This window comes from Mustela nigripes, chromosome 4 (assembly GCF_022355385.1).
Source record: "Mustela nigripes isolate SB6536 chromosome 4, MUSNIG.SB6536, whole genome shotgun sequence".
NCBI classification, from domain to species: Eukaryota; Metazoa; Chordata; class Mammalia; order Carnivora; family Mustelidae; genus Mustela; species Mustela nigripes.
In genome coordinates, this window is record NC_081560.1 from 44,055,449 (window position 1) to 44,066,254 (window position 10,806).

Genomic DNA, 10,806 nt, shown 5'->3' on the forward strand with positions numbered 1-10,806 from the left:
ACATTTTTGAACCACTAAGGTATACACCTGAAACTAATAACATATATTGACTGTACTTCAATAATAAAAAAAGGCAAAGTATATGGGAAATATACATAGATTGTAGAAATGGAGATAAGTAAAAAAGGAAATATTCATTACACTTTGCTGTGTAGCCTCTTAGACTTTCTCAGTATACTCAATACATATTATTTTTACAAAAACATGCTCATCCAGAATATACTGTTTTCTAGCCCCATTTATGACCTTAAAAAATGTAATTGATGCACATCTTTCCATGTCAAATATTTCAATAATATTTGTGTTTGCATCATATTTCATTAAATGGTATACCATAATTTAGCCTATTTTTACTACTGGCCACAGTAATCTAACTCTTTTTATGTTTTTATTTTTCTTAGAAGAAATTGATAATGTGCGGTTAAAGGGTACAGTAATGTTGCCAACAAATAGTTTCTATCATCCTGTACTTTATCAGCAGTTTTTCATGGTATTCTTCTTCTTCTTCTTCTTCTTCTTTTTTTTTTTTTTTTTTCCCATAGTGCTCTTTACATACTTTCCAGCATTGGCTATGTCCTGCCTTCTCCTCGCCTTGCTACTGTGATAGGCAAAACCTGGTATGTTTAAAGTTTTCTTTTGTACTCATTTGTATTTTATGAATTACTTATATGAGGCTTTGCCATTGAGATGCTTGTCTTTTTCTTACAAATTTGTAAGAATTGTTAAGAGGTTACTCTTAGTCGTGTATTTTGCAGATAATTTTCCCAATTTATAGTTTGCCTTTTATTGGTACCTTTTTTTGACATAAATAATGTATTTTTATGTAGTCATATGTTGATCTCATCCCTTAGGATTTTTGTTATTGGTACACATGAATTAGAAAGACCTTCTTTGGTATGATTATATTTTTTGGTGATTTATATATATATATTTGGTATCTTTTAAATCTTGGATTCATCTTCAATTTTAGGGTTTCCATAACAAAAAGGATACAGCTTTCTTTTTTCTTTATTTTTTAATCCAACTTTATTTTCCAAAAAACAAAGCACTGCTTTGTGGTTTTGTTTTGTTTTGTTTCGTGGTAAATACTCCTACTGTGGCTGATTTCAAGCTGCCAATGGTTTAACAGCTAGCTTGCAAGCTTCCCCAAAGATACAAGGGTTGGTTCTTGGGAGCTTCTAGGAGCCTATTTTGTTCCTTGCTCCCCCAACTTCTGACTCTTGCTAGAGAATATTTTCCTCCTGTTATTTCTTTCTCTTTGGAAGGGGATCAAATATAATAGTGCCCTCTTTTCACTTTTTTACTTATCACCCAATGGGAAATGGGTGGTCATATTCAGCTCTTAATTTTTTCCCTAGGAGTTAGCTACAAGGAGCTCATTTTCTTAACTTCAACATGCTAGGAGTTTTAGAGAAGCCTGACTTCACTTAGGGAGGCATACAATTAGAATTACCTGTTGCAAGGTGGATGAGTCTCCTGGGGTTCTTACTTACAGATAAGTGGTATCTCTTAATCTAGTCTTTAACAGTAATAAAGAAGATAGTATGACTCCCATCTGCTTCTGCTTTTGTCTTATGCTGCAGTTTGTTTAGAATGGGTACTACTGTAAATAAGGGTCTCTTGACCTTGACACCATTGACATTTTTGTCTGGATAATGCTTAGTTGTATGGACCATCCTGTGCATTGAAGGATATTTAGCAGCATCCCTGGCCTTTACCCACTAGATGCCAATAGCATCCTTTCTCTTCTTCCCCAGTTGTGACCAAAATGGCTCCAGATGTTACCAAATGTCATCTGAGGGCAAAATAATCACGCATGGTTGAAAATCACTGTCCTAAACAATAGGGATAGTAGTTATTGGACCCTTCAAAATTCCCAAATGTTTGGTGCATAGGTGAGGAGTACTGTATCTAGACAATAAATAAAAATTGAGAAAAAAATGCTGTGATTGAGTATTCCAGTGGGATAAAATGGATGGTTTGAAGCTGAAATGATCTTGTATTAGGTGCTGACCACAAGGATTTTCACTTTGGCACATTGCTGGCGAGTGGCTATTTCCCCACAGGTATTGTTTCCTCTCTGGAGGCAGGGCTGCATGTGCTGGGCCCTAAAGTGGTGGTGAGGCCTCAGCAAAAATGAGAGCAGCAAAGGCAGAAGGTTTGCTGGCACAATAACTGTTGTCCATTAAAGCTTTCAACGCCTCTCTTACTTAAAGCATCGTATGTCTCAAGGGAAGAAAAAAAAAATAAGACTGAAAAACAATGGCTTGTTTTTATACAGTGTATGTTTTAGATCTTCTGTTTTTTGAAATTATATGTTTCCTACCTAACACAAAATACCCACAAACACGCAGACCTCCTCAGAGACCTAAACCCACCGCTGCTGCTCGCAAACCGGATGACGGATCTCATTGTTTCCTGTTAGACTGTCCCCGCCCCGCCCCCAACCCTAGTCCTATGCTGATGACTTGTGTGAGTGTTTCCTCAAATTTTGGTTTGAAAAACTATCAGAATCACTCAGAGACTAGCAAAGAACACTGTGATCCAGGCTTGTTGAAGGGCCTTGGGCCTTTGTATTTTCATGGTGTTCCCAAGTTCCCCTAATCATTCAAATCCTCACCAAAGCTTGAACCCCACTGTCTTAGAATATAGACTGCTGCAGGGATAGTTTTTAAAGTGGGTCTGATTGAAACATGGTTTGATGATAGAGATGAAAATCTGTATATGTTAGTGAATGCAACAGTTTTTGCTGCATTTAAACTGCAAGGCAGCTAAGTTCCTTGTGTATTATGGAGTACTAGTGGAGTTCTAGTTTACATTGTTAGTGCCAGGCCTTGGTAGGCAATGATTCACCTGCAGCCTCCAATGCCAGACTTTGGTCTGGACCAAGGAGGAATTTGTCCATAGGCAGGAGTAATGCTGTTCTTCCCCATACATCTCATAACCTTGAGTTTTGATGATTGCCAGGTTTCTCCATGGTAAAGTTACAATTTCCTCCATTTTTACTAAATGTTTTGTGTGGTGATTATCCAAGACCTTGCAAATATCCTGTTAGTCATCCCACTTTAACCCACCAGTTTTTGTATTCATCAATGTTTCTTACTGAAATTAATTAGTTATTATTACTTAATAAGTAGATCATGTATTAGAAGGCAAGGTTAGCAGTCAGACTCACAGGGAGAAGACAGGAAACTACTTGAAGGCGGTTGTTTCCAAGTATCAAAAACATACTAAGGACTAAATATTGAAACTTTTTTTTTTTTAAAGATTTATTTATTTATTTATTTGACAGTCAGAGATCACAAGTAGGCAGAGAGGCAGGCAGAGAGAGAGAGAGAGGAGGAAGCAGGCTCTGCAGAGAGAGAGCCCGATGCGGGGCTTGATCGCAGAACCCTGGGATCATGACCTGAGCCGAAGGCAGAGGCTTTAACCCACTGAGCCACCCAGGCACCCCATAAATATTGAAACATTTTGATAGACTTAATCTACTTTATCTAAGACTGACCCTGACTCTTTGGTTGGTGCCCATTTTATTATTAAATTTAAGAATGATCATGAATGACATAAACTGACCAGTAGAGGGCACTGTGGACCAGGCAGCGAGTTGCTGAAGTCCATGCTTCCAGGCTTTTGCCCTTTCCCCAGATCCTGCTTTTGGATTCAGATTTCTCGTCTTCCACTCTGTTGTACTTACTGTTAAATCATATCTCAAGGGCAGGTAAAGGGTTGAATCCTTAATATTTTGCACTTATTTTTGACAAAGAAGAATCTTTTCATTCATATTTTCTATATGAGTTCCTTTTTTACTATAAAAATTATCTTTTAAAAAAATACTTATTTGAGAGAGTGTATGCACGATTAAGGGTGGGAAGGAGGGAGAGGGACAAACAGACTCCCTGGAGCCTCACGTGAGAGCTTGATCTCATGATCCTGAATCATGACCTGAGCCAAAATCAAGAGTTGGATGCTTAACCAACTGAACCATCCAGGTACCCCTATAAAAAAATTGTCTTTAAGTATAATGTTGTGGATAAAAACATGGGCTCCAGAATCAGACTTACCTGGACTCTAATCCCAATTAATCCTTTATTAGTTGTGTGAGTTTAGGTGGCTACTTAATGTCTTTGGCCTCAATTAACTCATTCGTAAATTGGGATTATGACCTCTTTGAGTTGTAAAAATTAAGATAATATATGTAAAGTATATGTATTTTATATACATAAAAATATATGTAAAGTATCCAGTATAGATTCAACCATATAGTAAGTGCTCAATAAATAGCAGTATCACTATTGTTTAAAGAGCTTCTGGATCAACTTATTTTTATTGTTTTCCATCACAGCATTTCCATGTCAACAATTCAGTCCATTTGCCTCTTAGTCTATAACATTCTTTCTGAGAATTGAGCCTTTAGTTATCTTTGAATCTTTTATCACAAAGCACAGTGCTTGGGCAAAGGGGATCAAGTGCTACTTGTTGAATTAAGAAGAGACATTAGAATAGCAAGTTTTTTTTTTTAAGAATGAGATTGAGAAAGTGGCCTTTATTAATCAGAAAATGGCTGAGCTTCCAAAGCAATTAGCTTTAAGTTTTAGAGGGAATAAAAGAGGCAGGGAGATTTCAAATTTTGTCCATGGCTATCATTAATTCATTAATAAAGCAATCATTTATCAAGCACTTACTTTGGGCCTGCCTTTCAGAAACTCACATCTTGGCCAGAAAGCTAGGAGAGATCTCCCTAGTGTGGTACAGTGTGAGGGATGCATTAGCTTTTGGAGTTGGAGCATGTCAAGAGGGCAGGGGTGGATTTTGCTTGTGTAGGAGTGGGAAGCAAGAAAGGCCTTTTGTCTCATAATTGCTGCTCCTTGAGACATGGGTCACATTAACATGTCCTCATAGTAACCCTGTTATTTGTCATTAATTTCAGCCAGCTTCATGGGTCAACATCTCATGAGGGTAGTACGAAATGGGAAGGACCTTATTTTTCCCTTTACTGAATTGCCTGGAGAGCATCTCTTGGTGATTGCAGCTGGAAGTGTGACATTTAATTAGCGGAGTAAATTGAGTCAGGCAAGAGGCAGCCTGTGCCAGCAAGGGGGTGAGAAAAGAATGGGGAAGAAGTGATATACTCAGAGGGACAGTTTGGCCCTGGTTTTCATGTAGGTCCGGACTGGGTGTTCATATTGCCACAGGTGGAGATTGCAGAAGCTTAAGGAGTTTTCCATAGTGATAGGAACCACAAATGAGCTAGAAATGGACCCTTAGAAATGGAGCGGGAAGAGGGGCTGTGGGTGCACAAAGGGAAGGGGAGAGTGGTCACCTCCACTACAAGTAGTCAGGAAAGGCTCTCCAGAAAAGGTAGTCATTGAGCTGAGTTTCAATGGTTGTTTGCCTGCTAAAGGGAAAAAACATTCTAGGTAGTGGGAATAGACTATGCCAAGGCACTGAAGCTTTCTTTTCTTCTTTTCTTCCTTCCTTCCTTTTTCTATTTCTCTCTCTCTTTCTTTTAAGATTTTATTTATTTATTTGATGGAGAGAAAGGAGAGCAGCAGGAATAGGGAGAGGAAGAAGCAGGCTCCCCACTGAGCAAGGAGCCAGGACCCTGGGATTGAGCCCCAGAGATCATGACCTGAGCCGAAGGCAGACACTTAGCCAATGGCAGATGCTTAACCAGCTGAGCCACCTAGGCAAGCCAGCACTGAAGCTTTCTAAAATGCCACAAAGATCTGATGCATCAGTGTTTTAAAACTCATATGATGGATGGCCACTTATGTCACCCAGACTTTAAAACTTATTCCACGTGTGGGCAGAATCTCTCCACTTAATAGATGCTGAATTTCGGTAATCCCTATCTCTGAAAAATGTCCCCCCACCCCAGAGGGAGGTAACATGTTAAGTTTCTGCTCTGTGGCTTGTTCCACATCAGTCCCTCCTCATAAACTCAATGCAGCAAAAATAGCTGGATATGTAAAAGGTTTGTGTTGAGTGGATGTGTATTAAGGAGTGGTTTACGTGGTTCAGGTTCAGGTATGATTTCAGGATAAGATGTCTTCCCTGACAGTCAGATTTATTTCACCCAAAGCTCTAGGAGGACTGGAACTTTCTGAAGTTTCCAGGAATTTTTTTTTTTTTCAAAGATAGATTTATTTATTTATTTGACAGACCGAGATCACAAGCAGGCAGAGAGGCAGGCAGAGAGGGGCAGGGGAAGCAGGCTCCCCGCCGAACAGAGATCCCAATGTGGGGCTCGATCCCAGGGTCCTGGGATCATGACCTGAGCCGAAGGCAGAGGCTTTAACCCACTGAGCCACTCAGGCGTCCCTCCAGGAATATTTTTAAACATGGGTCCCTTGATCTAAGGGAAATATTTTTCCTGAAAGGTGAAGAGGCTCTGGTTTCTCCAGGAGGTTTTGGAGTTAACCACAGTTGGTTTTGCTCTTCTCTGTGTCACTTCCTAGCCATTTGAGATGGAGTGAGTTTCTTCTCTCTCTAGATCTCAGTTCTCATAGGCATGTGTATGTGTATATGTATATGTATGTAGAATTGGGAGGATATTATGTATGACATTGGGCTGTTTTGAGTATTATCATGAGTCCATGTATGTACGGAACCTGGCCTATTATGGATACTTAGTACATGTTAGGTCTTGTCCTTTCCTGAACTATTGCTAGGGGCTGGCCTAATACACACTGTGGGAAACCATTCCCCACCCGGTTACTGTTTGAATCCAGATAAAATCTAGTTAAAATGGACACCGGGAACATCTGGGAGAGGACATTGTGTTTGAGACGTGGAGGTTGAGGAGTCTGCCTGTGGATTGGATTCTGGGAACTGTAAAGGATGCTGTCAATGCCCCCTGTGATGGCGCTGAGGCCCACCACGGAGGTCATTTGTAACTTGGGTGGATGGTTCCCATCTCACACCAATGACCCAGTCAAGCACATGATTCTGTTTGAAGGTTTTCTCCAGCCTCATGAGCATGCTATGCCTGGAAGTGCTGGGGAATTACTGTCCCCAGGAGTGGCTCTCAACTAATGGGGATGGGAGGTGATGGATAAAAATCCAAGCTCTCTTGCTTCTAGGTAGGGACAATTCTCAGGTGTGTTCTGTGCAGTCTTTTGGAGGGTCCCCAGTGGGATGGAGCCCCAGTTGTCATAAAAGCATTAACACATCTTGTCACACCAGGTAACACACTTCTCTGCTCCCCCACTTGCTTCCTGGAATGACCTCCAGAAGTACTTGTATGCAAATCATTCTGTGTTTCTACTAGCTGGGGCAGATCACGTCATTACCGTGGGCCTACATGCTCCTCAGATCCAGGGCTTCTGTGTTATCCCTGTGAGTGACTCACATATAGAACCAAGAGAATATTGCAGACCAGAGGAACTGTCATCATTGCCCCCAAAGCAGGAGGCTGTATCATTCATGGATAGACTGAATGTGGCATTTGCCTTGCAACACAGAGAAAGGAGGAGAACCATGGAGATGGATGAGATGATTCTGGTTGGTGATTAATTATAGATCAGGTGGCCATCCCCATGGATGACATGATCAGCACAAAATGCTCTACTGCAGGCAAGAAAGCCACTAAAGCTTATGTCATTTTTACTCATGGAATCTTCTGGGGGGCAGCTATTTGTAGAATTAGTAATGCTGTCTCTGAAGCTGTCATCATCACACACACCATTCTACAACAGGACAGAATGAAGCACTGCTCTAAGATTCAAGTTATGGGTATTTCAATGATTCTGGCTGAGGCATTCCGAAGAGCGGACAGCAGTACATGTCTCTTAGCCATGGCTCTTCATATCTCTAGAATATTATGATTTCATCCATGATACTCTGAGTTAAAGTTTTTTTTTTACTTTAGAATTCAGTAAAATACAGAACAATGACTATTAAAACATCAGATTTCTGTTTTAAACTTTGGAGCACATCTCTGTGGTTTTAGGAAACAGTGGTTAGGGCTAGAGGAATGTTTGTTTTCTTTTTAATTGAACTTGTCTTGAATGAGAAGTTTTGATGTCATTTTGCCTTGTGGTGAAGGGGAACTTTTACCTTTGTTCTTATGATACTCTGAAGCCACAGTCATAGAATTATGTAATTTTCTTATATAATCCCTTTGTGGAAATTCATAGTTTCTGAGGTTGTCAAAGATAACTTCCTATTAAAGCACTTTGTGTATTAGTTTATGTGTAATTATTATATTATTTGGGTAAAAATGATATTAGCTCTTTCTTTTTGAGTGTGCATTAGAAAATCACGAGATACCCTGAATATTGACTTTTTGAGTTCAAGTAAACTAGTTAGCAATTTTGCTTTATTTATAGAGAATTTTATTTAGCTAAAAATGCCAATGAATCATTTATTTTCTAATAGACAAATTAGGGGCAATTTAATCATAACTAAATGCAGTTTTATGAATTGCCTCTAATGCAATTGGGACTATCACCACAGCTTTTAAACTACCACTTCTAAAGACATGTGGTAACTGCCCATACTTACTTGAACTTCTGAGTCTTAAAATTCCAAAGTTAAGGGGCGCCTGGGTGGCTCAGTGGGTTAAGCCACTGCCTTCGGCTCAGGTCATGATCTCAGGGTCCTGGGATTGAGCCCTACATCGGGCTCTCTGCTCTGTGGGGAGCCTGCTTCCTCCGCTCTGCCTGCCTCTCTGCCTATTTGTGATCTCTGTCTGTCAAATAAATAAATAAAATCTTTAAAAAAAATTTCAAAGTTAAGTCCAGCAACAGAACTATTCTCTTCAAACTTAACGTCATATCAATGAACAATATCTGATGGCCTTAGTGGGTTGCAAATTCAAGTTGGAAGACATACAGAACTCCCAGTTCTTTGAGGTGCACTCTAATATATCCTTCTGTTTTGTTTTGTTTTCGTTTTGCATTGTATTTGACCCCCTATCCTTCATTTCCCCCTCAATAATCTTATGTTGTGGATTTCCCTCAAAATAAAGATTACCTTAAATCCATTAGCACTTATTCAGTCTGATCCTCTTTTTTTTTGCTTTTTGATAGAAGAAATGGGTGAATCTGCTATGAGTGCCTCTAAATGCATATTTAAACACTATCTTCTTTCTGTATTTATTTCATTCATATCAAATATACTTTTGGTTTTGTATTCTGAAGCAGCAAGTCTGTCAGACAAATGATTATTTTAACTGCAGTTTTTATCTGAAAAATATAGATAAGAGAATGTCAAGAAAAAGGTATTGATAAGTAAATCTTAATTGTTTCAGTAGGATAATGTTCAAAAATTGTCAAAAGTGATGGTGGGGAAAACCTCACTGAGGATTATGTTACCCACAGGCTGATAGTTTACTACAGTTCCCTAAGTGAGATGTCCTGCCACCTAGACAGCTAAAGAGAAGAGTTGAACTTTAGATAAACATTGGGTGGAATATCCAATCTGAATAACTCAGATGAAAAATAAAGGTGGGGATTTGCCTGGCTAGACAGAGCTTGGGAACCTCCATTCTACTATATTTTAATAAAGGGAGAGAATATATCCTCTGATCTAAATTCTGAATTGAAAATCAAAACTATTTATCTAACAAATTTGAATAACATTTCCAGTTTTAATCTCTGACAGAGTAGGTCAATATTAAAGCTAGCAAGTAGCATTTCGTTATTACTGAAGAACCATTGTAAAGCTTTCAAGTGAGAATTTCTTTTAAATCTGACAAGCATTACGGTGTAATAATAGTGCATCTCTGGAAAGAACTGGTTTAGCATGATGAAAGACGATGGTTTGAAGCGTGTAGTTTCTGGTATTTTTTTTTAATTTATTTTCAGCATAACAGTATTCATTATTTTTCACCACACCCAGTGCTCCATGTAATCTGTGCCCTCTATAATACCCACCACCTGGTACCCCAACCTCCCACCCCTCCGCCACTTCAAACCCCTCAGATTGTTTTTCAGAGTCCATAGTCTCTCATGATTCACCTCCCCTTCCAATTTCCCCCAACTCCCTTCTCCTCTCTAACTCCCCATGTCTTCCATGCTATTTGTTATGCTCCACAAATAAGTGAAACCATATGATAATTGACTCTCTCTGCTTGACTTATTTCACTCAGCATAATCTCTTCCAGTCCTGTCCATGTTGCTACAAAAGTTGGGTATTCGTCCTTTCTGATGGAGGCATAATACTCCATAGTGTATATGGACCACATCTTCCTTATCCATTCGTCTGTTGAAGGGCATCTTGGTTCTTTCCACAGTTTGGCGACCGTGGCCATCGCTGCTATAAACATTGGGGTACAGATGGCACTTCTTTTCACGACATCTGTATCTTTGGGGTAAATACCCAGGAGTGCAATTGAGAAATCTATGAACTCTGTATTTGAATATCTTTTTTTGGAGAAATGGAAATGTAGTTTTTGATCTGTTTATGAAGACATCTTGACATGCAAATACAGACATGTTGACATGGCTATCACCAGTTGATTTAAAGATAAACATTTGGCTTTGAGTCTAAGAATATACTGAACTAGTTTTACAATAATGATTCTCAGACAGAAATTCTGACTTAAACATCTGCATTGTCAGGTGCCTGGGTGGCTCAGTCAGTTAAGTGATTGCCTTTGGCTCAGGTCATGATCCTGGAGTCTCAGAATCGAGTCCCACATCAGGATCCCTGCTCAGTGGGAGTCTGCTTCTCCCTCTGACCTACCCTCCCCATGTCCTCTCTCACTCTCTCTCTCTTTCTCAAATAAATAAAATACATTAAAAAAAATCTGCATTGTCTTTCCCTGGTTTGAGAATTTATTGTTCTACCATTACTTTCCAT